This window comes from Sus scrofa, chromosome 18 (assembly GCF_054392235.1).
Source record: "Sus scrofa isolate SSC_HxYL_T2T_F1_AM1 chromosome 18, Sscrofa_HxYL_maternal_Yorkshire_Landrace_v2.0, whole genome shotgun sequence".
In the NCBI taxonomy this organism is placed as follows: domain Eukaryota; kingdom Metazoa; phylum Chordata; class Mammalia; order Artiodactyla; family Suidae; genus Sus; species Sus scrofa.
Genome location: NC_139400.1, coordinates 64,667,506 through 64,691,245, shown reverse-complemented (window position 1 = coordinate 64,691,245; position 23,740 = coordinate 64,667,506). Strand labels below are relative to the sequence as shown.

At 49.3% G+C, this 23,740-nt stretch overlaps 1 long non-coding RNA gene and 4 other non-coding genes across 10 annotated transcripts in view; 3 read left to right on the top strand and 2 right to left on the bottom strand.

Moving 5' to 3' along the window:
* Positions 1-23,740, top strand: part of LOC106506878 (uncharacterized) — a 52,630-nt gene that overhangs the window by 13,186 nt on the left and 15,704 nt on the right. For 4 of the 6 annotated variants that reach the window (XR_014833366.1, XR_014833369.1, XR_014833368.1 and 1 more), the window contains one exon: positions 14,756-17,305. This is a non-coding gene — a long non-coding RNA (uncharacterized LOC106506878). Of the gene's footprint in view, positions 1-14,755; positions 17,306-17,549; positions 17,856-19,703; positions 19,763-23,740 lie in introns of all 6 variants that reach the window. The other 2 variants (XR_014833371.1, XR_014833370.1) reach the window with 1 other exon arrangement.
* Positions 805-876, top strand: TRNAC-GCA (transfer RNA cysteine (anticodon GCA)). The gene has a single exon. It is a non-coding gene; the product is annotated as a tRNA-Cys (tRNA).
* TRNAC-GCA (transfer RNA cysteine (anticodon GCA)) lies at positions 11,132-11,203 on the top strand. The gene has a single exon. It is a non-coding gene; the product is annotated as a tRNA-Cys (tRNA).
* On the bottom strand, positions 15,693-15,764 carry TRNAC-GCA (transfer RNA cysteine (anticodon GCA)). The gene has a single exon. It is a non-coding gene; the product is annotated as a tRNA-Cys (tRNA).
* TRNAC-GCA (transfer RNA cysteine (anticodon GCA)) lies at positions 19,347-19,418 on the bottom strand. Its single transcript has one exon. It is a non-coding gene; the product is annotated as a tRNA-Cys (tRNA).

Below are 23,740 nucleotides of genomic sequence, written 5' to 3'. Positions count from 1 at the left end.
CACAGTGCCCACCCTTACAATACGGGATGGGAGAGTCTCCCTGCCCTAAACATTCCCCCGGGGTACTTATTCATCTGCTCTCCCTCCCTAGCAAGCCCCTGCTAACCCCTGACCTGTCTGCTGTCCTCACACTTTGGCCTTTTCCAGAAAGTCACCTAACTTCTCGGCCGGGCCTCTTGCACTTAGCAGCATGCACGTCGTGTGCCTCCCTGCCTTTTCGAGGCTCCAGAGCTCATTTCCTCTTACCACCGAAGAGCCTTCCCCCGAGCGGACCAGACAGCCGGTGGCAGGACCTCGGGGGAGGGAGCCTCGCCTTAGCGCCCTGCGTGGTGCTGCCCACAGGGTTCAGGGGCGGGTTCCCCGCACCTGGAGCCCCGCTTCCAGGGGGACCGGCCGCGGGGAGGGAGGAGGGCAGAGAGTGAGGTGGAGCGTGGGGGAAGGGCGGGGGCTGGGGGGGCTCGGGGAGCTTTGGGGGAGGGAAGGGCGGCAGGCGGCGCGGAGGGCGAGGAGCGCTGGGGCTCCAGCCGTAAAAGCCCTCGTTCTCCAGCCTGGTGCCTCCTTGCCCGCCCGGTGCGGTGCCGGCGGCTCTGGCTGTGCCAGGAGGGAAACATGCCTCTCAGAGGAGGGAGAGGCCTCCGGGGGCTGGAGAGGTGAACTCCTGACAAAGCGAGGGTCTCCCGTCAGGTTGTGGTGGGTTCGCCAGTTTCAGAGGCAGGCAGGGATGAGCACAGTTTACGACGGTGTGGAGAGCTTGGGTGTGGCAACACACCTGAATTAAGGGAAAGAGGAGCTTCCTCCGTGCCTGGGGGTACAGCTCAGGGGTAGAGCATTTGACTGCAGATCAAGAGGTCCCCGGTTCAAGTCCGGGTGCCCCCTGCTGGCAGACGATTTTGTTGCCGAACAAAAACAGGTGGCCTCCCTGGTAGACAATTACTTTAGTAACACTGTCTTCTTGCCACCAGCTTTTCCCCAGACTCTGTTGGTTTTCAAGGTGTCTTCTCTCCGCAGTCACAGCGACTTGTAGTGGACTGACCTCTTGGCTGTAAGGAAGCTCTCTCTACTTCTAGGCCTTTGGGACTTTCCTGTTTCTCCCTCAGCGGCCGATGTGCTCTGCAATGCTTGGCTCTGGTCTCCGCCGCGTGTGCCAGTCTAGGCCAGTCAGGAGACATACACGTCATAGTAATTTAAACAGAGGAAATTTAATATAAAGAATGATTGCACTGTGAAAGGAGAGTAACTATAAAGGTATGAAGAAAACTCTAAAGGTACCACTGGGCTGAGGGGCCTAAGCACGGGCCAGTTGAGAAGGGGAAACCCCCTCCCCAAAGCTAGGACTCAGACCCCACCAAGGAAGTGGGGTGGCCGCCCAATCACCAGACTGCCCCAGCCAGACCTGTTCACAGGGGCCAGGCAAGGAAGAAGCAACCTTTGGGGACACAGGTAAGCCACGTGGAAGTGTGAGGCCTGCCTGGAGTGTGCAGGGTCTGCACCGGGAGGATGTGGGAACCAGACCTCTGGACAGAGGCAAGTGGAGGCTGGCAGGCAGGTGTATAGAGTTGAGGCGGAGCAGGTACAGGAGTGGTTATCGGCCCAGCTGGGGCTAAGAGGTCACCAAGGAATGTCCTTCTTGGGCGTGTGCCTGGGGCAGAGCACCTCAGGTGTCCTCACGCACCTGCACCACTGCGCATCCTGCAGCGGGAGCCAAAGCGGGGGAGGGGAAGAAGCAAACGCTATGGGAACTGGGGAGAGATCTTTCTCCTGCAGCATCCCAACGGCGCCCTCTAGCGACAACTGTAACACTGTGCTCTCTTAAAGAAGAAAGGCTCCGAGGATCCAGTCCGATATCCCTCAGCAAGCAGGTATGAAAGGGTGAATTTGGAGCCTTGAGTCAATAAACTGACAACTGGCACACCATGTGACTTGTTTGGGTCAACAGGCTGTTGGCAGACACGACGCAAGCAGGGCCTTGGGGTCCACTTGCAAGTTTGGATTTGCCCTCTGGCATTTGCGCCTTTATGGTGAGATCTGCTTACCCTGCAAGCATCTCTCCTTCAGCCTGAACACACAAGACCCAACCCTGAGCTCAACGAGGTGAGAAGAGCCTAGGCTAGCTAGACCCACAGCTTGAAGCCCGCCCACCCGGATAAGCCCAGCCCAGACCAGCTGATTCACATTCAACCTGCAAACCTATACGCTCACAATAAATGCTTATTGTTGTGTGTAGTGGTTTGGGGGAGTGACTCGCTATGCAGTCTTATTGTGAATAAAACTGGCAAATTACCAAAATGAGTATCTAGAGGGAGGCTCTGACTGTAGCCCAAGGTAGAAGGGAGCATGGCAATTTCTCTGACTGTGTGCTTCCCACTTTTTTCCTTCTTTGAATGTAATTGTTGCGGTAAGTCTGTTCCTGCACTGTCACTGACTTCTGGCTGTGTGAGGGGTGGATAACTTGTCTTTTAAGTTCATAGGTTTCCAGGTCAAGGGCAGCCTTACCTGAATCTAATGGAGATCCTGGACTTTGTCTGATTGAAGGAGGCTTTGGGGACTTCGGATAAAGCTGAGTATATTTTGCATGTGGGAGAGATGTAGATAATTATGCCTGAGAGGGCAGACCATGGTGGATTAAACTGTTAGCCTCAGTTCTTATTCTGGGCCTAAGAGGCACTTATTATGCCTGTGCCCTTTGCCACAGGATTTTTCAGACCCTCCCATTAGAAGTGGGAGGACTTATCTCCCTGCCCTTGATTTTGGGCTTGGTCCTGGACTTGCTTCCACTGATGGGATGTTAGTGCACACGTGTGATACAGAGACTTGAAAGCTGCTTGCATTGGTGGGCTTGCCTTTTTGCCTTTCTGCCTTTGCCACAAGATAAACTTCCTCTGCCAGCTGCTAACTCCTGCAGCTGGGACTTCAGAATGGACAGGGAGCAGGCCTGAGCCCAACACGAAAAGAGAAACCAAACACAGATGGACCCACAGCTTGAAGCAGGGCCACCGGGTAAAACCCAGCCAAGACCCGCTGTTTGGCATCCATGATACGGCCCTGTGAACATGAAAACAAATGCTTATTGTTGCATGAATCAGAAGTTGGGGGTCATTTGTTTTGAAGCATTACTGTGGGAATAGCTGACCAATACAGCTGTGATTCTGACGTCTTCACCCCGACCCCCGACCCCCGACCCCGCACTGCTCACCAAGTTCTGAGCCAGGGGAGAAGAGACTTCCGTTTTTTGAAGGAATCCCGGTTGTGGCTACAGACTAGAAAAGTGCCTGTTAGACAAGTGAGGGGTCTCTGGGGAACGGAAGGTTGAACTCATGGCCCAAAGGCCGTCTTGGGTCAGTTTGTGGTGAGTCTACCAGGTTCCACAGACTGACTGGAAGTGAACAGAATGTATGACCCACCATGGAGTCCTTGAGTGTGAGGACATAGGTGAAATATGCTAAGGAAGACCAGCACATCAGCAAGGGGGTGTAGCTCAGGGGTAGAGCATTTGAGGCAGATCAAGAGGTCCCTGGTTCAAGTCCAGGCGCCCCCTGGTGGTCACTGTACTTATTGCCAGACGATAATGGATAATTGACCTTGGTATGCAGCATCTGTTTTACATTGACCTTCCCATTTAGCATCTTTCCTACCGGGAATCACCTTCATCACTACTCTTCCCCTGTGCCAGTCGAGCTAGTGCTATCTGGAGCAGATCTACGTGTGTTTCAGTTCCTAATGGGTGCCTCCTCTTTGAAGTTTGTGTTGTGGAGGACATGCTGAATCAAAGGTTACCCAGTTCGACTGCATCAGAGTTACTTAGCGACCTTATTAAAAATACGGATTACTGGGGGGTGGGGGAGGAGTGGGGTGGGAGGGGCAATAAGGGAAAATAGCCAATATTTTATAAGTATTAATGGAGTATAACCTTTAAAAACTGTGACTCACTGTATTGTACACCTGTAACTTATATAATATTGTGCAGCAACTATACTTCCGTATAGTTGGCCCCCCAAAAATTCTGACTTAGTAGGGCTGATGAGATGCCTGGGAACTTTTTGTTTTGGGGAAGCACATTCACCTGCTACACTTGATCCTAAAATTCAGTGATTCTAAGTGGCGGGAAAATTATTTTGGAACTTACCACCCTATGTAATTCTACACAAGGTCTCGCGGTCAACATCGGTGATTTTCAGGCTAGTGTCTTCAGCACTCCTGACTCGAGGGAAGGTGGGAGGCAGGGCTGTCGGCATAGACCAGGGCTAGGTGTGCAGAGGTGGGAGGATGTGGCCACCATGGTAGCATGGTGACAGACTGTAGTGGCACAATACTGCCAGGCATGGTGACAGCTCATACGTAGTAACTCAGTTCCGCTCGTTAATTGAAACACGCTCACAGACACCACCACTGGTTGTTTCTGAGTAAAGTATTTGATCAGTGATTCAGAGGCCCCTGCTTTCAGTTCAGATGTGTTGCTTTCTTTTTCTTCCCCCTCAACTTTTCCCATGTGCTGAGGATTCCCCGTTGTGTGAGCTCAGGTGAAGAAATGGCTCTACTTGCAGTGGGGCAGAAGCCAAAATTAAAGGCTACTTTGTCCTTCTGTGCCCCTGGCCCTTCTGACTCGTATTACACTCATATTACACAAATCCAGGGTTGGCAGAGCTTGGACACCGCCCGGCAGCGCCCCGACCAGTGTGACTTGCCCGTCAGTCTGGCTGGCATCCCTGGACCATCCCCTGCTTCACGTACCTGCACCTCCAGCCCAGCCTTTCCTTCAGTACCACGAGCCCCCTCAACCCAGACAGTGATTGGCCCGCTGGTTTCTGTTTCAGTAACATGTGCCTAGACTGATACAATAATTGGCGTGAGTTGCAGGCAAAAGAACTTTAAGATGTAAGATTGGTTTTCTGGCCTACCTGGGACTGAAGAAAGGGGAAATCCAGTCGATCCTTCAGGGCTGAGAGCCTGGGAGCCCAAGGCTGTCAGTGGTAAAGTAGCCGAGTAATTGATCACATAGATATGTCTGACCATCTGGAGCCAAGGCTGCCTGTTCGTCCGGTAGGCATTTAATGGCTGTTTCCGGCTGCCGTCCATTCTGACTGGTCAGGGTCTGTGGTCGTGGTTAAAGATTTTGGGAATCACCTCTTCTTGGACAACACCGTCAGGTACCAGCTGTTGTTCTGGAGTGGAATGAAGGGCCAAGCTGAGTCTGACAGCCTTGGGCAGCTCTCAGACATACACTGGAAAACTCAAATGTCAGCATTCTCTCCCCCTACACAGATGGAAATGGCCAGACTTCCCAATGACTGCACTAAAAACCTCAGCCCGTGCTGCTGTATGATGGAGATTGCTGAAAAACAAAGGCAAAATCGCCAGATTACAGTCATAGTTGGGTCCAGTGTCCCCATTTCTTGTATCACGTGCCACTTCAGGGACAGCTACTCCAGCAAAATTTCCAAGAGGCCATCAGGACACCTCCTCAAACCTGAAGGGCAAGTTGCTGCATCTTGTCCCCACCTTAGTCTTTGTTGAGAGTGTTTCCTGCTACTCAAGTGATGGTGCCAAGGACGATAAAACGCTTAGGCACAACGCATCTCTCCGAGTAGTTGCATAGAACTAGTGTTTACTAGCTGTCAAGTTCTACAGACGTGTATACACGTCTTTATATTCGTAGTGATCCCTAAAACTTTTTAAAAATATCTAACTCATGTGCACACACACACACACACACACATAACTTCAACATCTCTTGTTCGAATGTCTGTGACTGCCTAGACTTTGTTTCTTATCCAATAATATCCAATAATAAGTTGCACTTTGTAATTAGATACAGCCCTGGAACTGAATTCAAAGGGATATTTGGCACAAGTAAAAGATAAAGAACAGGAAAACACTGAATTCCCAATTTCCCCCTTCTCTTCTATGTCCACTTGTGACAATTCTTCCTATACTGCAAACCCAGCAACCATTCTTAAATATTTCTGGATGCAAATGTGTCAATAATACCAAATGTCGTGGACAGATGGGAGTATTTTGGCTTCTCAACATCCATTTCCCCTTCCTAATGACACCCCAGTTTTCCCTTGGATGGAGTCTGGTAAGACTGGACTCCAGGACTTTCTACAACCAAGCGATGTGTATGCTCTGATACTAGTTGCATCGTGCAGATGCTCTGTCCTTGGAATTGGAGCCTTGGACAAGAGACACATCATCCAGAATGGTTGCTTCTGGGTTGTGCCAATGCAATTCTCTGTCCACTCTGGCCTTATTGTGAGGTTACTGTTGCAATCTCCGAGGCTGACTTCAGGATCTGGGCGTTTGACTCCGTCCTGCCTTTTCCAAGCCTCATTCTCTGCCTCTGGGCACTTCTGTGGTGTGTTTCCAATAAATTCTTCTCTTCAATTCAGAGAAGAAGTTTGCTGAAAAACAGACACAACTGCCTTCGCTCTCTCCTTACTTTCTAGCAATTGGAAGAGCAACATGATGACATATTTGGGTCAGCAGGTGAGGAGGGACAGAAGCTTTGTTAAAAAAAAAAAAAAAAGTCTTCCTGGTTCTGCAGAAATGTGAAGACTCTCCCAAATAATAAAACCATTGGAGTCACCAAAATGAGGTCAGAGACCCTGAATCGGGATGTCACCCTTCTCTGAGACACCAGCCAGGATGCTGGGTCTTCCATGCAACACCCGTGGGAAGAGATGTGGGTGAGATCTGGGAGCAGGACCTGTCTCCACAGACCCATTTCAATCCTTACTGGAAACAGTTTCTTTTCAGACACGAGCATCTCTTAAGTGACACAGGCAATTGAAACCATTGTCCTTTTTAAAAGCAAAACTAAATTGGAAAAAAGCAAATAGTTCATCTCAGGGGTAATATACCTTTACAATGTGCATATAACTTTCTTACAAAAATGAAGCTATCCTTCCTCTTTTATGATGACTTTTACCATTGGAAGTCTTGTTTACTTTTTCATGCCAATAAAAAACTTTTACAACACCTTTCTAGTGGCCACATAGAACTCGATACGGCTACTGCTCTACTCTTTTTAGCCATCCCTTCTTTGTTGGACATCTATGCGGTTTCTAATTTCCATCCATGCTTGCAGACAACTCTGCAAAGGGTCTTGTTAAAGATGTGTCTCTCTTTTCATCTGGTTTTGCTTTAGCATTAATTCCTAGACGTGGAATTTCTGCATGTGCACATTTTATGCCTTTGTATTGCTAAATTTCTCACCAGAAATGACATATTGATGTGTACTTTCCCCAGTCATGTATGAAAATACGAGCAAATGGATTTTTAATTGTGAACTTTGAGTACAGAACAGTATACATGTGGTTATATACACAATTTAGTACAGTTTAATACTTACAGATAACCACATGGCCACTGCCAAGGACAAAACTAGAACACTGCCAGAGACCCCACCCAAGGATCCCTTTGTGTCCCTTTTCTTTATCACAATATCCTTTCTTCTTATTTGTGTCCTAATGTTTTTGAAAATAATAATTTTGTGAAAATCAAGTAGGTCATGTTTGTGTCAGTTCCGTTATTCAGATTCTCACACATCCTTACTGCCATATTTTTTGCCTGTTGTATCAGCTATTGAGAAAGTTAGTCTCCCACTGTGATTGAGGATTTGTCTTTTTCTCCTTTAGTTCTGTCCATTTTTGTTTTATATATTTTGACGCTACGTTACTGGGTACATTTAGATTTAGAGTTGTAATATCTTCCTAATGGACTGATTTCTTTATCACTTTTTATGATATTAAAAAACATTCAGTTTTATTCATTAGCATACATAAAGTTCACACATAGTCTAAATAAAGACTTTCAGAATCCACTCTGATCCGTAATCAAAATACAGATTACAGGAAGAGGCAAAATTGTCATTACTTGCAGATGACATGATACTCTACATAGAAAACCTAAAAGACTCCACGCAAAAACTATTAGAACTGATAAACAAATTCAGCAAGGTAGCAGGATACAAGATTAACATACGGAAATATGTTGCACTTCTTTACACTACGAATGAAATATCAGAAAGTTTAAAAAGATCACATTAAAAAAATACAATCACATTAAAAAATACCTAGGAATAAATTTGACCAAGGAGGTGAAAGGTCTGTATTCTGAGAATGATAAGACATTGTAAAGGAAACTGAGGAGGACTCAAAGAAATGGAAGGGATCGCATGCTCTCGGATTAGAAGAATTCCTATTGTTAAAGTGGCCACACCACCCAAAGCAATCTACACAGTTAACACAATCCCTGTCAAATTATCCACGACATCTGTCACAGAACTAGAACAAATAAATCTAAAATTAATTAATTAATTATTTTTATTTTTATTTTTATTTTTCATCTTTTGTCCTTTTAGGGCTGCACCCACGGCATATGGAGGTTCCCAGGCTAGGGATCTAATCGGAGCTGCTGCTGCCAGCCCACATCACAGCCACAGCAACGCCAGATCGGAACTGTGTCTGCAACCTACACCACAGCTCATGGCAATACCAGATCCTTAACCCACTGAGCGAGGCCAGGGATCAAACCCACAACCTCATGGTTCCTAGTCAGCTTCGTTTCCACTGCACCATGATGGGAATTCCATAAACCTAAAATTTATATGGAACTGCAAAAGACCCAGAATTGCCAAAGCAATCCTGAAGAAAAAGAACAAATCAGGAGGCATAACCCTCCCAGACTTCAGACAGTGCTACAAAGCTGCAGTAATCAAAACAGTGTGGTATGCACAAAACAGACATATGGATCAATGAAGCAGAATAGAGAATCCAGAAATAAACCCACACACCTATGCTCAATTAATCTTCAATAAAGGAAGCAAGAATACACAATGGAGAAAAGACGGTCTCTTCAGCAAGGGATGCTGGGAAAGCCGGACAGCCACGTGTAATTCAATGAAGCTACCACATACCCAGGAATAAACTCAGAATGGCTTAAAGACTTAAATGTAAGACATGATACCATAAAATTCTTAGAAGAGAATGGGCAAACATTCTCTGACATAAATCATAGCAGTATTTTCTTAGGTCATTCTCCCAAGGCAAAAGAAATAAAAGCAAAAATAAGCCAGTGGGACCTAATCAAACTTAAACAGCAAAGGAAACCATAAATAAAACGAAAAGACAACCTACAGACTCAAAGAAAATGAGTCAACCTACGGACTCAAAGAAAATGTTTGCAAGCAGTGTGGCCGACATGGGATTAATGTCTAAAATATATAAACAGCTTTATACAGCTCAATATAAAAAACAACCATCAAAAAATGGTCAGAAGATCTAATTAGACATTTCTGTATAGAACACATACAGACGGCCATGTGAAAAGATGCTCCACAAGATCTGTTGTTAAGAAATGTAAATCAAAACTACAATGAAGTATCATCACCTCACACTGGTCAGAATGACCATCATTAAAAAGTCTACAAATAATAAATGCTGGAGAGGGTGTGACAAAAAGAGAACCTTCCTACACTGTTGGTGGGAATGTAAATTGGTACAACCACTACGGAAAACAGTGTGAAGCTTCCCGAAAAAAATTGAAGGTGGAGTTGCCATGTGACTCAGCAATCCCACTCCTGGGCATGTATCTGGAAAAGATGAAAACTCTAATTAGAAAAGATAGGTGCATCCCAGTGTGCATAACAACACCATTTATGGTAGCCGAGACACGGGAGCAACCTGAGTGTCCATCAAAAGATGAATGGATAAATACGCAATGGAATACTACTCAGCCATAAAAAAGAACAAAATTTTGCCATTTGCAGCAACATGGATGGAGTTGGAGGGAATTGTACTAAGTGAAGTAAGTCAGACAAAGAAAGATAAATACTATGTGGTATCGTTTCTATGCGAAATCTAAAAAATGCAACAAACTAGTGAATATAACATAAAAGAAGCAGACTCAGGTATAGAGAACAGCTAGTGGTTACCAGTGGGGAGCAGGAGGAGGGGCAATTTAGGGATGGGGCAGTGGGCGTAAGATAGGCTAAGGATGTACTGCACAACACGGGTGTACAGTTTATAATAACTGCAAAGGGAAAGTAATCTTTAAAGTTGTGCTATAATTTGAAATTATAAATTAATTAATTGATTTTAAAAATTAGTTTCCCCTAGCCTAGTGCCATATCGTTTTAAGACCAGCAGTTGTTTTGCTGGTGAGATTAATTTTTTATGTCCTTTCCGTTGTTTATTTGTGTTGAACATCTGTAAGTTACCAACAGGCAAGGAACTGACATGAGATGTTCTTTTTTTTTTTAATAATCTTAAAAGAAGCAACATTTCTTTCTTCTTAGACACCCCCCCACCTTCTTAGGGCTTCTTCCTTTTACCACACTGAACATCTCTGTTTTATAAGAATAATTGAATCCAGACTTCCCTGGTGTCCTGGAGGATTAAAGATCTGGCAGTTGTCATCACTGTGGCACGGGTTCTATCCTTGGTCCAGGAATTTCTGCATACCTTGGGCACAGCCGAAAAAAAAAGAATTGAATCCCATTCCTAGTGGGTCTTTGCCATGGTCCTTCACGGCCTACTGGGTGGCAGCCCTCTGATGTTTTAGCTGCTAAGAAGGAGCAGTGAGTGACATCGTGGCCACAAATCTGACAGAGAAAAGGAGCCCATCCTTCAGAGAGGGGGTGGTCTCTCCTGCTGTGGGCAGGGCCTAAAGGGCCGGGCTTGGCACCTCTCCAGTGGTACCCACCCGCTGGTTTGGGCCTCTTGTAGGAGCTGGGACTGCCTTTGGGCCTCGCTGTGGAGGCGGCAGCGTTTATAGCCAGATGCCTGTCCGGGTGCCAACCAAGCCTCTGGAGGCTCTGCCAAGGCCCTGGCTGAGGGAGGATGGTAAAGGAGACCCAGAGTCCATCCACTTGCTCTAGAGGGGACAGTGTAGTGGCCCCAGGGGGGTATGGAGGCAGGGAGACCTCAGGTCAGGGCAGAGGAGGCTCTGGGTTCTCACAAAGCACAGAGGGCCAGGCGCTCACTGCCAGAAAAGGGTCAGTTTGCAGTGAGGTCCATCCACCAGGCACCCAAGGGTGGCAGACTAGGATGCAGAGAACAAAGGTGTGAGATTCTAGGGGATGAGGGTGTGGCCCTCACTGCTTAATAGTCATAAACCAGAGCCTTGCAAAGGAGGGGGTATAGCTCAGGGGAAAAGCATTTGACTGCAGATCAAGAGGTCCCTGGTTCAAGTCCAGGTGCCCCCTGGTGGGTACCCTTTTTTAACCCCTGAAACAGCTGCTGTCTGCCCATATTGAAATCTCTAGGGGGATGAGAGGGAAGAGGTGGGGTCTGGACCCCTTGAGTCTCACAAACCCCCCGGGCTTCGTCACCCAACCCCAAGGCTCTGGTCACTCCCTTTTTTTGTGGTCTCAAGTGGACTCCTGTCTTCCACTCTGCTAGCCCAGCGCTGGAACCCTCTTCCTCTGTTTTAGCAAAAGCCCAGAACAGTGCTGCGCCTTGGCGGAAAGCACAGCTCTGCAACCTGTTACCAAACAAGTTGCCAAAATATTTCCATGGCATGGCTCAGATTTTGAACATGGAGAGAGCATCGCACAGAGGCAGGAGCCTCCCGCCCTCAGTCAGCGCTGCTGGCTGCATCCAGTGTCCCTCCGGGTCTGGGGGCTCCTGCCCACAAGCTGCTGTGCTGTGATCTTGGCTGTGATTCTGGCCCCTCATCGCCTTGAGGCTGGCTCCCCTGCCCTCCTCCAAGGCTGCGGTTCCTGATGGCCTGTTTCCCCTGGACAGTCAGGCCAGCACTTGTGCTGCCACTGTACAGAAACTGGTCTCAGGAGTGATCTGCAGGCAAGAGCTGCTTAAGGAAATGGGAAATGGGTGGGAACTGGGGGCTGTCAGACCTAGTTGTACTGAAATCAGTAAAAACCCTGTTGGACCTTCCTGGATGGGAATTTAGCATCGGCTTCAGAGAGGCAAAATGGCTAAATCAAAGGTTGCCTGTGGTCAGCAGGAACCCAGGGCAGGTGGAGAGCAGGAGACCCCATAGAGTGGCTGATCCTGGTCACGAAGCATGGCTGGATCGAAGGCCCAGCTTCTTCCTTCTGTGCACAGGCCGGACACACGGCTTCCACGGCTGCGCTGAGAGGGCTAAGGCACCGCAGGGCAAGGAGCCCCAGAGGCAGACTGATCCGTTGCTACACTCAGCCAAATTCATAGCGTCCCTGGACTCTTGTGTGAACGCTGGGCATTTAGCAGGGAAGAACAGTGCTCCAGGAATTGTAAGCGGATTTATGAGAGACTGGAGAGAATTCGATGCAAACATCCCAACAAACTCCAAAGGCCGCCAAACCCCCATGGTGGCCAAAGCACCCAGGCTGGCAGCACCCCGGCCCCACCCACTGGCTGCAGTAACGGAAACGTCTCGAGAGGGAGGCTTTCCCGCCCATCAGAACCCTTGTGCTCTTGGTTCAGAATCGACACAGCCTGTGGCTCCAGGAGGGGGACATGCAAGGCCCCTGCAGAGGGAGAGGAGGAGGCGGGCACCGCCCGCAGAGGGAGAGGGTCCCCATCCCAGTTCGGAAGCCCCGTGGGGTCTGGGGTTTGGCCTTCAAACCGGGCAGGCTGAAGCCCGACCCCTGCCCCTCCGGGCGTGCGGACGCCCCCTGAAGTGGGGTCTTCCGAGGCAAGTGGAGCCGCTCCCCAGAACCGTGGCCTCAATCCGAAGCGCGGCCCCCAAAACTGGCCTTGGGCTAAAGAAGAAGAGGTAAAGGTAGAGGGTGGAAAGGAAGCAAAGTCTGGTCCCTGGTCCAACGCGGGGCGGGGGTGGAGGACTGGGCGGGGTGGGGGGATTCTAGAACAAATGGGCCGAGGGAACGGGGGTGGGGGGGGTCCAAGGAGGCGAAAGTGGGCGAGCGGGAGACGGGAGGGGCAGGCGCTGGGCAGGGCGGAGGAAGCTCTGGGCGCTCAGCTGAGGGAGGAGGAGCAGCTTGTCACCCGGAGAGGTGGGTCAGCGGGGGCACGGGGGACCGGAGCTACACGGGGCGACTGAGTTGCTGGAAGACGCTTCCCTGCCGAGGCCGCAAGCAGGAAATGGTGCCCCTGGGGAACGGTTTGCCGTGGGCTCCTGGCAGGAGCATCTGAGCGCCGGTGGCGAGGTGCGCAGTTCGCATTTCCAGGCCCCTGCGAGCTTGGTACCCAGCGTCGTGCGGAAGCCTTCTGGGCCACCTCTTGGGAAGGCCTGTCTCACCGCACCCGTTGAGGGCTCGTTCGGGGGAGTGGGAAGCCGATGAGGGCAGCCGGCCCCGTCGTGCCTCGCCCCAGGGTTGGCCCTTGGGGGAAGAAGACCGCAGCCCCTGGTTGGTAGCTCTGGCCCCAACCCTGTTATTAACCAGGTGTGCGTGCTTGGTTGGGTACATCTCCCAATTACGGCCTCTTTCAAGCCCATAAAACGGGCACAGAGCTAAAGCGGTGGTTCCCAGTTCCACTCTCCTTTGGCATCTTCTCAGGGTTTGGTAACTAGAGTGCTTTGGTCTCACTCCCAACTCTCCTGATGCAGGAGGTCTGCCTCGGAGCTTGAAGTTCATTTCCCTGAAGCCCATGCCTGCTCTCACCGCTCCACCTCCTCCCAGTGACCGGCAGCCCAGGTTGGGGGGCGGGGCGCTCTGGCCTCAGTTTGGTTCCGAGGCCTTCCGCTGCCACAGCCATGGCTTTGACACTCCTGCCCTTGACCCTGGACGGCTGGGCGTGGGCAGGGGATGTGCAGAAGCAGAGGGATGGTGAAGATCTGGATGCGGCGGGGCAGGTCTCGAGCTGACTAGACAGAAGGGGCATCGCAGTGGCTGAAGGAGTTCTGCATATCATTACAGAGGTGGAGGTCTTTACTGGGCAAAAAGAATGAGACGAGCTTTTAAGGACAGATGTGCCTTACCTGTTCTTATTTTTACATTTTCGCTGATTTTATTTTTTGTTATTATTTTTTAAAAATGATTTTTACTTTTTCCATTATAGTTGGTTTACAGTATTCTGTCAATTTTCTACTGTACAGTAAAGTGACGCAGTCACGCACACATATATACATTCTTTCTCTCATGTTACCCTCCATCGTAAGTGACTAGATAGCGTTTCCAGTCATTTTCACTGATTTTAGAAGGTGATTCCAGCTCCCTTTCCTCAGCCGGAGCCCATGAATCTGCACGGAGGAGAGAAGGAGGCAGGGAGCGTATGGCACAAATGAACCTGTCTACAGAACAGAAACAGACTCACGAACGTGGAGAACAGACCTGTGGTTGTCAAGCGGGCGTGACGGGGGAGTGGGATGGACTGGGAGTTTGGGGTTAGGAGACGCAACCTATTACACTGAGACTGGATAGACAAAGGGGTCCTGCTGTATAGCACAGGAACCTATGTCCAGTCTCCTAGGATAGACTGTGATGGGGGATGATATGAGAAAAAGAATGTGTATATGTGTATGACTGGGTCACTTTGCTGTACAGCAGAAATTGACACAGCATTGCACATCAACTAACTTAATAAAAGGAAGACTAGGCTTGACCCTGCTCTGTCTTAAATGGCTGTGTTTTCCTGCCCTTCAGCGTAAAGAGATTAAGACTTGTTGTCAAACAGTCTTATTATGAGAACCTGTCTTTAGCCTATCTAAAGGATAGACTTTGGGTGTTTAGATAAATCCGAGGCATCACGAACTGTATTTTCGGTGGCTGTGAGAAAGGTCATAGAAGATGACTAGTGTCAAGGATAATAAAACTCATGAACTGTGCTTTTTCTTTTTCTGACCACACCCACAGGCCTGCAGAAGTTGCCCGGCCAGGATCCAGCCCCGCCCAGCAGCACAATGCACCATAGGGGCAGCAAGGCTGGATCCTTAACCCCCTGCACCACTAGGTAACTCCCATGAACTGCACTTCTGAACGACGGCTGTACCTCTGAACCGCAAGGAGCTCTGCGATCCTTTACCCAGATGCCCAGCTGCTTGTTCTCCAAACCCTGAAAAGTCACCGTGTTCTTTAGTTTTGAGATGGTTGCCTTCAGCCGAAGTTGACTTTTAAAGCTTGAATAAGACCTGAAATTGTCTTCAAGAATCTCACAACCTAAACTTACACTTCTGTGTGTGGATATTTCGGCCTCTGCAAAGCTTCTCAGCCCCGTGAGGGCTCACTCCTTGCAGCCACGGACCCTGGGGGTTTGGCTACAAAACAGAATCCAGTGCTGCCCCATCCCACAGAGAATGACTGGGCTGAGCAGGGGGAAACTAGGGACACTAAGAAACGCTGACCCAGCAGTTGCTCCTGGAAGAAGCCATTAAGGTCAAGGCAGAAATAATGGCCACTTCAACAGGAACAGGAGATGCAGAACACAAGAGGCTGGGCCAGCAGGGCTGGGCTGAGTTTACCTGGGTCTGAGCAGCCTTCCTAGAAGCCTTGCTAGAGCCAGTTCTCAACTTAGCTGCAGACCAGGGGCTCTGGGGAGTGGGGACGGTCCCTGGGCTCCAGCCCAAACACGCTGAGCTCATTGGTCTGGGGTGGGGCCTGGGAAAGGGCACTTTCATAGACTCTTCAGGTGCTTCTCATTGACATTTAGAACTAAGAACCGCAACAACCATAGTAAAGCTTCACCATTTGCTGGTTCCAGAAAAAACAAAACAAAACAACAAAATTTTATGTTGTGCCTCATAAAGAAGTTGAAATGCAGCATGAATTACAAAGGTCAAGAATCAGGAAAAATAGGGGGCACCCAGACTTGAACTGGGGACCTCTTGATCTGCAGTCAAATGCTCTACCACTGAGCTATACCCCCTTCTGCTATATGTGGTGACAATTAATACTGTTCATCAGTCTAGCCACGCCCAGGCTGCCTGTAAATCTAAGAGCCGCCACTTCAGGAAGGACCTCTTTTGGGAACTGGCAAACCACTCTTCAGCCTGCCACCTAAGAAGCAACAAGCTCTGTCCTCAAAAGCCCTGCAGCCTGTGTCCACCCACCCCGCCCCAGCCAAGGGCCCCAGGGTGTGAGCAGCAGCCGGGAGAAGCCTTGACGTTGGCTGTAGAATGGCCTTCAGAGTCAGAGGCCTGGCTCCATCATGGTGGGCACCTAAAAAACAGACACTGCCGGTGACTGAGATGTCTGTGCAAACCCATTTAATGAGGCCTGACTCTCATGGGCCGACCGTCGGTTCAGGGCACTTTCTGCTAAACTACAGTCTGGGACAAAAATGACCCTCCTCTTCTGCAGTTAATAGAGATGGAGAATCATGGAGGTGATCCACTCCTAGGAACCGTCAGGAGTAGGCGGCTGAGTGAATTTAGGAATCATCCAAATTATCCCTGAGCTAACATGATGCAAGGACCAGGCCATGCTGCTGGAGAGGAACCATACTGAGCCCCGGGGCCCTCTGATCCGTGGGCAAATCTGTCTGCACACTCACGCCAAGACCTGCTTCTGCTCTTGTCCAGGAAGCTGGGAACCTTCTCTTTGGAAAACCGATGTTGGGAGCTCTCCCTCTCACCCCCCAGCTTCTCCCTCGGGGCCTCGGCAGCCCAGCAGTTGCTTTTCCTCCTCCCCTGGCTGAGAAGCTGGGGAGAGGCTGACCTTGACCGTGATGCTGAGGTGGAAGGAGACCCGGGGCAGGGCTCTGCGGGAGACGCCAGCCTTTGCTCTGCCCACTAACAAACTTAGAAGGCCCGCAACTGGGAGAAAGAGCGGCCACCAGAGGAAAAGGCAACAAGGGGAGCCCTGGAGGAGACTTGTGGGTGACTGGGGAGAGGAGGGGGGGGCAGGCAGGGAGGAGGGACCCGGCCTGGAACCCCAGCTGGGTGAGGCCCACAGAGCCCCTACCTGCCCTGCTCTCTCCCCAGACACGCCTCGGCCCTAAGATCTAAGTGACAGCGAAGCAGGTGCCTCCCAGCCACAGCAGGCCCTCCACCCCTGAGCCTCTGTAGAAGTCTTTCCTGCCGCCTGAAATGCCCTCCTTCCCGGCCCTCGAGGACCAGGCCCTGCACCCAGGAGGCTTCTCATTGGCTTCCTTCCTCTGCACCAGGCGCGGGCGGTCTGCTTCCGCATCAAAACTACTCAGCCTCCCTGGCCACAAGTTTCTAGGGGAGCCGCAGGGTCAGGCACCGCCCCCCCCCCCGCCCCCGTCCCCACCATGATTCCATTCTCTTAACACTAAGAGGAGGTCACAGAGGGTGGTCCTTCTCTGTCCTTGGCCTTGGAGTCCTCAGACACATAGGGGCTATTGGTTCAAACCCAGTGAGCTTAACACAGATTCGGGGAGTTTATTCCATAATGTGGCGGGGGTTTTTGTTTGTTTGTTTGTTTTGTCTTTTTAGGGCTGCACCTGTGACATATGGAGGTTCCCAGGCTAGGGGTTGAATCGGAGCTGGAGCTGCTGGCCTGCACCACAGTCTCAGCAACTCTGTATCCTAGCTGCGTCTGCAACCTACACCACAGATCACTGCAATGCCGGATCCTTAACCCACTGAGTGAGGCCAGGGATCGAACCTGCACCCTCATGGATACTAGTCGGGCTGGTTAACCACTGAGCCACAACAGGAACTCCCATTCCATAACTTGGGCTTTGTAGGGAGACTTCTTTAGAGACCGGAAGGAAATTCAAGCAGCACAAGCAGTCCAGTGACCTTTCCTTGAGAGAATCAGCCTCCACCCAATCCCAGCGCCTCTGCCCCTGGGAACAGAGAGACAAGCACCTCTCTGCTCCGGTGGTTCGTGACCTTCTCCAGAGGACGTGGGCCCTGGCGCTTCCTGTCCACTGGAAGAAGAGCTCAGCATCTGCTGAGTCCAAAATCATGGCCTTTCAAAGACACTCCCTGAAACAGCAGTTGAACAAGAAAAGGACTCGCACAGCCACCATCTGTCTGTTGACCTGAGGGTAGGTTTTAGCTGGTGATACAAGTGATGTTTGGGTACTAGTTGCTGTTCTAAGTACTTCAAGCTCTCACCAAAAAAACCTATGAGGTGGGTCTATTATTATCCCCATTTTACAGATGGAGAAACTGAGGCACGAGTGAGGTCAAGCCACTTATCAGAGACAACACTCTCTCATTCATTCCTGTGAGCATCTGGCAGGCTGTGACAGTTGTAATCCCAACCAGATGTCCCACAGGAACTTTCCAGGTGTTCCTTTGTTACAAGGAATAACTCGCCTTCTCAACTCCATGGCGTGACAAAGGATGCAATCTGCAGCCTCCTTCAAGCCTGCACCTCCAAGGTGTCCTTGTCCTTCTTATGCACAGCCTTAGGGGAGGAGCCCGGGGGTTCACACCTTGGCCAGTGAGGACCCTGGGAATTCAGAAACACAGCTCAGCGCTCAGTAGCCCCCACAGGACCAAGTTGGCCCCGTTTCTCCTTGATGCTGGGGGAGCAGGAGGGGGTGTGCGGGGTGATGGAAGGACCATCCATTGAGTAGAGTAGTTTCTCAAACCTACCACGTGTGCCTTGGTCTCTGCAGCAGGGGATTCAAGTCAGGGCAGCCTTGCGTGGGGACTTGAGGAGGCGCACACGCCATTGCACATGTAGGGGCATGACATGGCCTGCTTTATGCCACCCTGGGAGGCCTCTAGTGTTGTTCCTGGGGCCACCTGACCTGCACTCAAGTGCTCTAGCGCTGAGCTGTATCCCCAGGCCTGGCAACAACCTTTAAACAACACCTTTCATCTGTGTGGCGACACTCAACTCTGCGCAATTAAGTTACACTGTCTCCACCAGGCCCTTCTCTTTGGAAGCTATCAGACTTGGCTCCTCCTAAGGCATTTTCCCTCAGGCCTGCAGCTTCCAGGCCTCAGTCCCTGCGCGAGGTCATCCACAAGGAGAAAAGGACAGAAGCTGCCTGATGAACCCCCAGCCCATTTCCCCGTCCATTGGTTTAGCCCAAGAGCTGGCCAAAGGTCTCCAAAACTACCCACATTCCCCTACCTGGGCTCCCAGCCCTTTGTGTCTATAGGTCTGACCCCCCCATCCCCACTCCCACGCCTCACCCCCCACTCCACTGAGCCTGTTTTGGACGGAAGGTGGGGTGAGGGTGACAGTTAGGGTTACCATCTATTGTCTGCTCCCGGGAAGTCAGTTGCATCCACAGCTCTCTGGTCTGCCCTGAAAAAGCCCGGCAGTCTGTCTCAGTCTTGCCTTCTCTTTGGGGATCCAACAGAGTTGGAGAAACGAGAAACAGAAGGAAAAGATCCAGATGCCAGTAAGAGGAAGGCTACCCAGAGTGTTGACACAGGAAGAGGCCCTGCACCTGGACTGCTGCTGTTCGAGGGCTGACCTGTAGCTCCCAGTAGTCTCAGGGAGGTTCCTGATAACTGGAGGATAGAGGAAGGTAAAAAGGAGCAAGAGCTTCTGTGAATGGAAGACCCAAGAGAGCAGGGGGCACCCGGGTTTGAACCAGGGACCTCTTGATCTGCAGTCAAGTGCTCTACCCCTGAGCTATACCCCCACCTCCCTGGTGCAGGTGCCTAATAACGACCTTTCACCTTTGTAGTCACACCCAAGTCCTACAGATGGAAGGTTTCTATTTATGTCCAGAGAGCTGGAAAGACCAGCTCTTTATTCCTTTGAAAATTCAGCCCAGAGAGGTCTTCCCCCAGGTCCCAGAGTCCCACATTCCTACCCTTCACCTGTCCTCAGTCTGTGGTGACAGCAGCATCCTGGAGGAGCACTGACATTTACCACTGGAAGGGACTTAGAGTTTGTTTTTCTCTTGTTCTTCATTACGAAACAGCACCTTGAAGAGATCCTGCCCAAGCTCTTTGGAGACATGTGCAGGACCTACACCTGAAGGTATATATCCCTTCAGTTGGCACATCTGTGCATTAACCTGGAAGGGGCTGGTGGGGGCGGCTGGGGAAGCTGGTGAACTTCCTACTCCCTAGCTGGGAGCTTTTTTATTTTCCTAGAGTGTGGTAACTCATGTCTCTTAGGCTAATATTTGATGTGTGTAAGCAGGTTGTAGCCTCAATTATATTATTATTGGCTATTATTATCCCCTTGTTTTGGAGGGAAAAACCTGCAGGGATTATGCAGGACTGGCTTCAGAATTTTTCTTTTCTTTTCTTTCCTTCCTTCCTTCCTTCCTTCCTTCCTTCCTTCCTTCCTTCCTTCTTTCTTTCTTTCTTTCTTTCTTTCTTTCTTTCTTTCTTTCTTTCTTTTTCTTTCTTTCTCTCTTTCTCTCTCTCTCTCTTTCTTTTTTTAAATGGTTACACTCATAGCATATGGAAGTCCCTGGGCCAGGGATTTAATCTGAGTTGCAGTTGCAAACTGTGCTGCAGATGGGTGACATCAGAGGGCCAGGGATTCTTTTTTATTATTATATTATCAAAGTACAGTTGATTTACAGTGTTGTGCCAATTTCTGCTGTACAGCAAAGTGACCCAGTCATATACATATGTTGTATTATATATATAATAAAATCTTGTATTATCTTCCATCATGTTATATCCTGAGAGACTGGATACAGTTCCCTGTGCTGTGCAGTAGGACCTCATTGCTTGTCCATTCTAAATGGAATAGTTTGCATCTACTAACCCTAAACTCCCAGTCCATCCCACTCCCTCCCCCTCCCCGTTGGCAACCACAAGTCTGTTCTCCACGTCTGTGAGTCTGTTTCCGCCCTGTAGATAAGTTCATTTGTGCCATATTTTAGATTCCACATATAAGTGATATAGTGGTATTTGTCTTTTTTTCTGACTGACTTCACCTAATATGAGAATCTCTGGATGCATCCATGTTGCTGGGATTGGCATTGTTTTGTTCTTTTTATGGCTGAGTAGTATTCCATTGTGTATATTTACCACGTCTTCTTAATCCATTCATCTATTGATGGACATTTAGGTTGCTTCCATGTCTTGGCTATTGTGAATAGTGCTGCTATGAACATATAGGTTCATGTTCTTTTTGAATTGTAATTTTGTCCGGATATATGCCTAGGAGTGGAATTGCTGGGTCCTATGGTAGTTCTATGTTCAGTTTTCTGAGGAACCTGCATACCTTTCTCCATTGTGGTTGTACCAATTTACACTCCCACCAACAGTGTAGGAGGGTTCCCTTTTCTCCACACCCTCTCCAGCATTTATTATTTGGAGACTTATTAATGATATTCTGACTGGTGTGAGTGGTGCCTCAGCATTTCTCTAATAATTAGTGACTTTGAGCATTTTCTCATATGCCTGGTGGCGATCTATGTGCCTTCTTTGGAGGAATGTCTATTTAGGTCTTCTGCCCATTTTTCAATTGGTTTGTTTGGTTTTTTGTTGTTGAGTTGTGTGGGTTATTTATATATTTTGGATGTTAATCCCTTGTCTGTTGCGTTGTTTGCAACTATTTCCTCCTATTCCATAGCTTGCTTTATATATATATATATATATATATATATATATATATATATATATAGTTTCCTTTGCTGTGCAAAAGTTTGTAAGTGTGATTAGGTCAATTTGTTTATTTTTGTTTTTATTTCTATTGCTTTTGGAGACTGACCTAAGAAAACATTTGTACCGTTGATGTCAGAGAATGTTTTGCCTATGTTCTCTTCTAGGAGTTTTACGGTGTCTTGTCTTCTGTTTAAGTCTTTAAGCCATTTTGAGTTTATTTTTGTGCATGGTGTGAGGGTGTGTTCTAGTTTTGTTGATTTACATGCAGCTGTCTGGTTTTCCCAACCCAGTTGCTGAAGAGAGTGCATTTCCCATTTTATATTCTTGCCTCCTTTGTCAAAGATTAACTGACCATAGGTGTCTGGGATTTATTTTTGGGTCCTCTGTTCTGTTCCATGGAAAAATATATCTGTTTCTGTGCTAATACCACACTCTTTTGACGACTGTAACTTTGTAGAATTATCTGAAGTCTGGGAAGTTTATGCCTCCTGCTTTGTTCTTTTTCCTTAGGATTGCTTTGGAAATTCTGGATCTTTTATGGTTCCATATGAATTTTTGGATTGTTTGTTCTACTTCTGCGAAAAATGTCATGAGTAATTTGATAGGGATTGCATTAAATTTGTAGATTGCTTTGAGTAGTATAGGGCTGGGATTCTTAATACATTGTGCCACGGTAGGGACAATATTTACTTTTAAATATTGTTGTTTCTGAGTGTATCGAGGGGTTGAGTGGAGTCGTCCCCTGACAACCAGAATAAGAGGTTCAAGTGGAATAAGGCAGGGCAGTAAACGCACACGCTGAAGTCGGATGCAGGAGTGAATTGGCTAGAAGCGCCCCCGTGTGGTCATGATGTGGGCTTATTGACCTGAAATATGAGCACCTTCAAGAGACAACGGGTCCACCATCTAGATGCCACCACAAAGAATGACAGCACCCAGTAGTACAGAAACCACTGCCTTTGCCAGACTTCCTCCAACATTCCCTGGTCAGCGCTGAAAGACTCTCTAAAGCTGATCACCTATCTTACTGAGAAAACAGCTCGAAGCTCACTCACGCCTGAGAGCTCTGTGAGTCTCTGCTGCTTAGATGGGAAGCAGACTCCAGGGAACATTTCCAGTGTCCCTGTTCAAGGCAGGTGACAGAGGTTCCTGTGTGAAGGCAGGGGCAGGGAGGTAGTCCCACACAGCCTCCTGCTTGCAGCCGCACTGCCCAAACGCTTGCAGCCCTAGCAGGTAGCAGGCAGTCCCCGCAGTCAACTCCCTTCTCTCTGTGCGGAAGCAGCTCAAGACGGAGCCCCTGCAGCCCTTCGGCAAGCACAGCCCTGTGCTCGGTAGTGGGGGAGCACACAGGAGGCGTCGAAGCTCCCATTCCCCCCATGCTGATGCCTGTGTGTGGCAGAGGTGGGACAGTGCCCACATGAAGGGCGGCATCAGCAAGTCTCTGAGAATAAGCATCACTGGGAGTGGGGGTCGGGTCAGCCCTGGAGAAATTCACCTGGGGCTGCAAGAAGAAGCTAGAGAGGCTTTTTCTAGCAAAAGCTCTAAACTATCGAAGCTCTCTTCTGTCCTAGGAAGACTCAATTCCACAGGACCCAGAGGTGAAAAGGCATTTCTTCAATCTGCAGAGAACTGAAAGGGGTACTGAGGGGTGGAGATATTGAGAAAAGTCCTCCAAACGGAGAAGGAACTTTAAGAGTGAAAAACAAAGCAGGCAACTCCATAGAGTAGCCGTATGAAGTTTATTGTGGATGACACCACAGGTGGGGCTGGCCTTCACAGCTGCACTCTGTGCTGTCAGTGGGGTCCAGGGGCATTTAAAGGGGCCACAGCAAAAGACAGAAGCTGCGGGAGAAGCGTGTCTGCACGGATGGCAGCCGAGGTTTTTGCCTCCCCTGTGGGGTCTCATAACCATTAACCCTTGCAAGTCATTAACCATCTGTCAGCAAAAGGCATATTCTTCCAGCGTGCCTTTCAGAGGCAGACAAGGGAAGAGGTTGATGGACACTCGTCTGTCTGGGGTGCATTCCTGGTGAGAAGGCTAAAGCTGTCTTGCAGAAGGGGAGGGGCAAGAGACGGAGCTGACAAAATGGGGTCAGTGTGGTTCAAACACACAGGCCCCTCCCTTGTGATCGCTGTCTGATAAGCACCCGTGTGGCCTCATCAGTACTTCTGTTTGTTTGTCATCAGCCCAGGAGGACAGCTCCACTGCAAACTAAACCCCTTCTCTCTCATTTTCTCCTTCCCCCAAGCCCTGACCCTTCCCACCTGGCAGCCCTGCAGCTTCCCCTCCCCCCAGTTCAAGGCAAGTCACCTAAAGCCACCAGTGTTCTCCTAGAAGAGCTTTTAGAATGATCCAGAACTTTGGCCAAACGGGGCACCCAGGAAAATC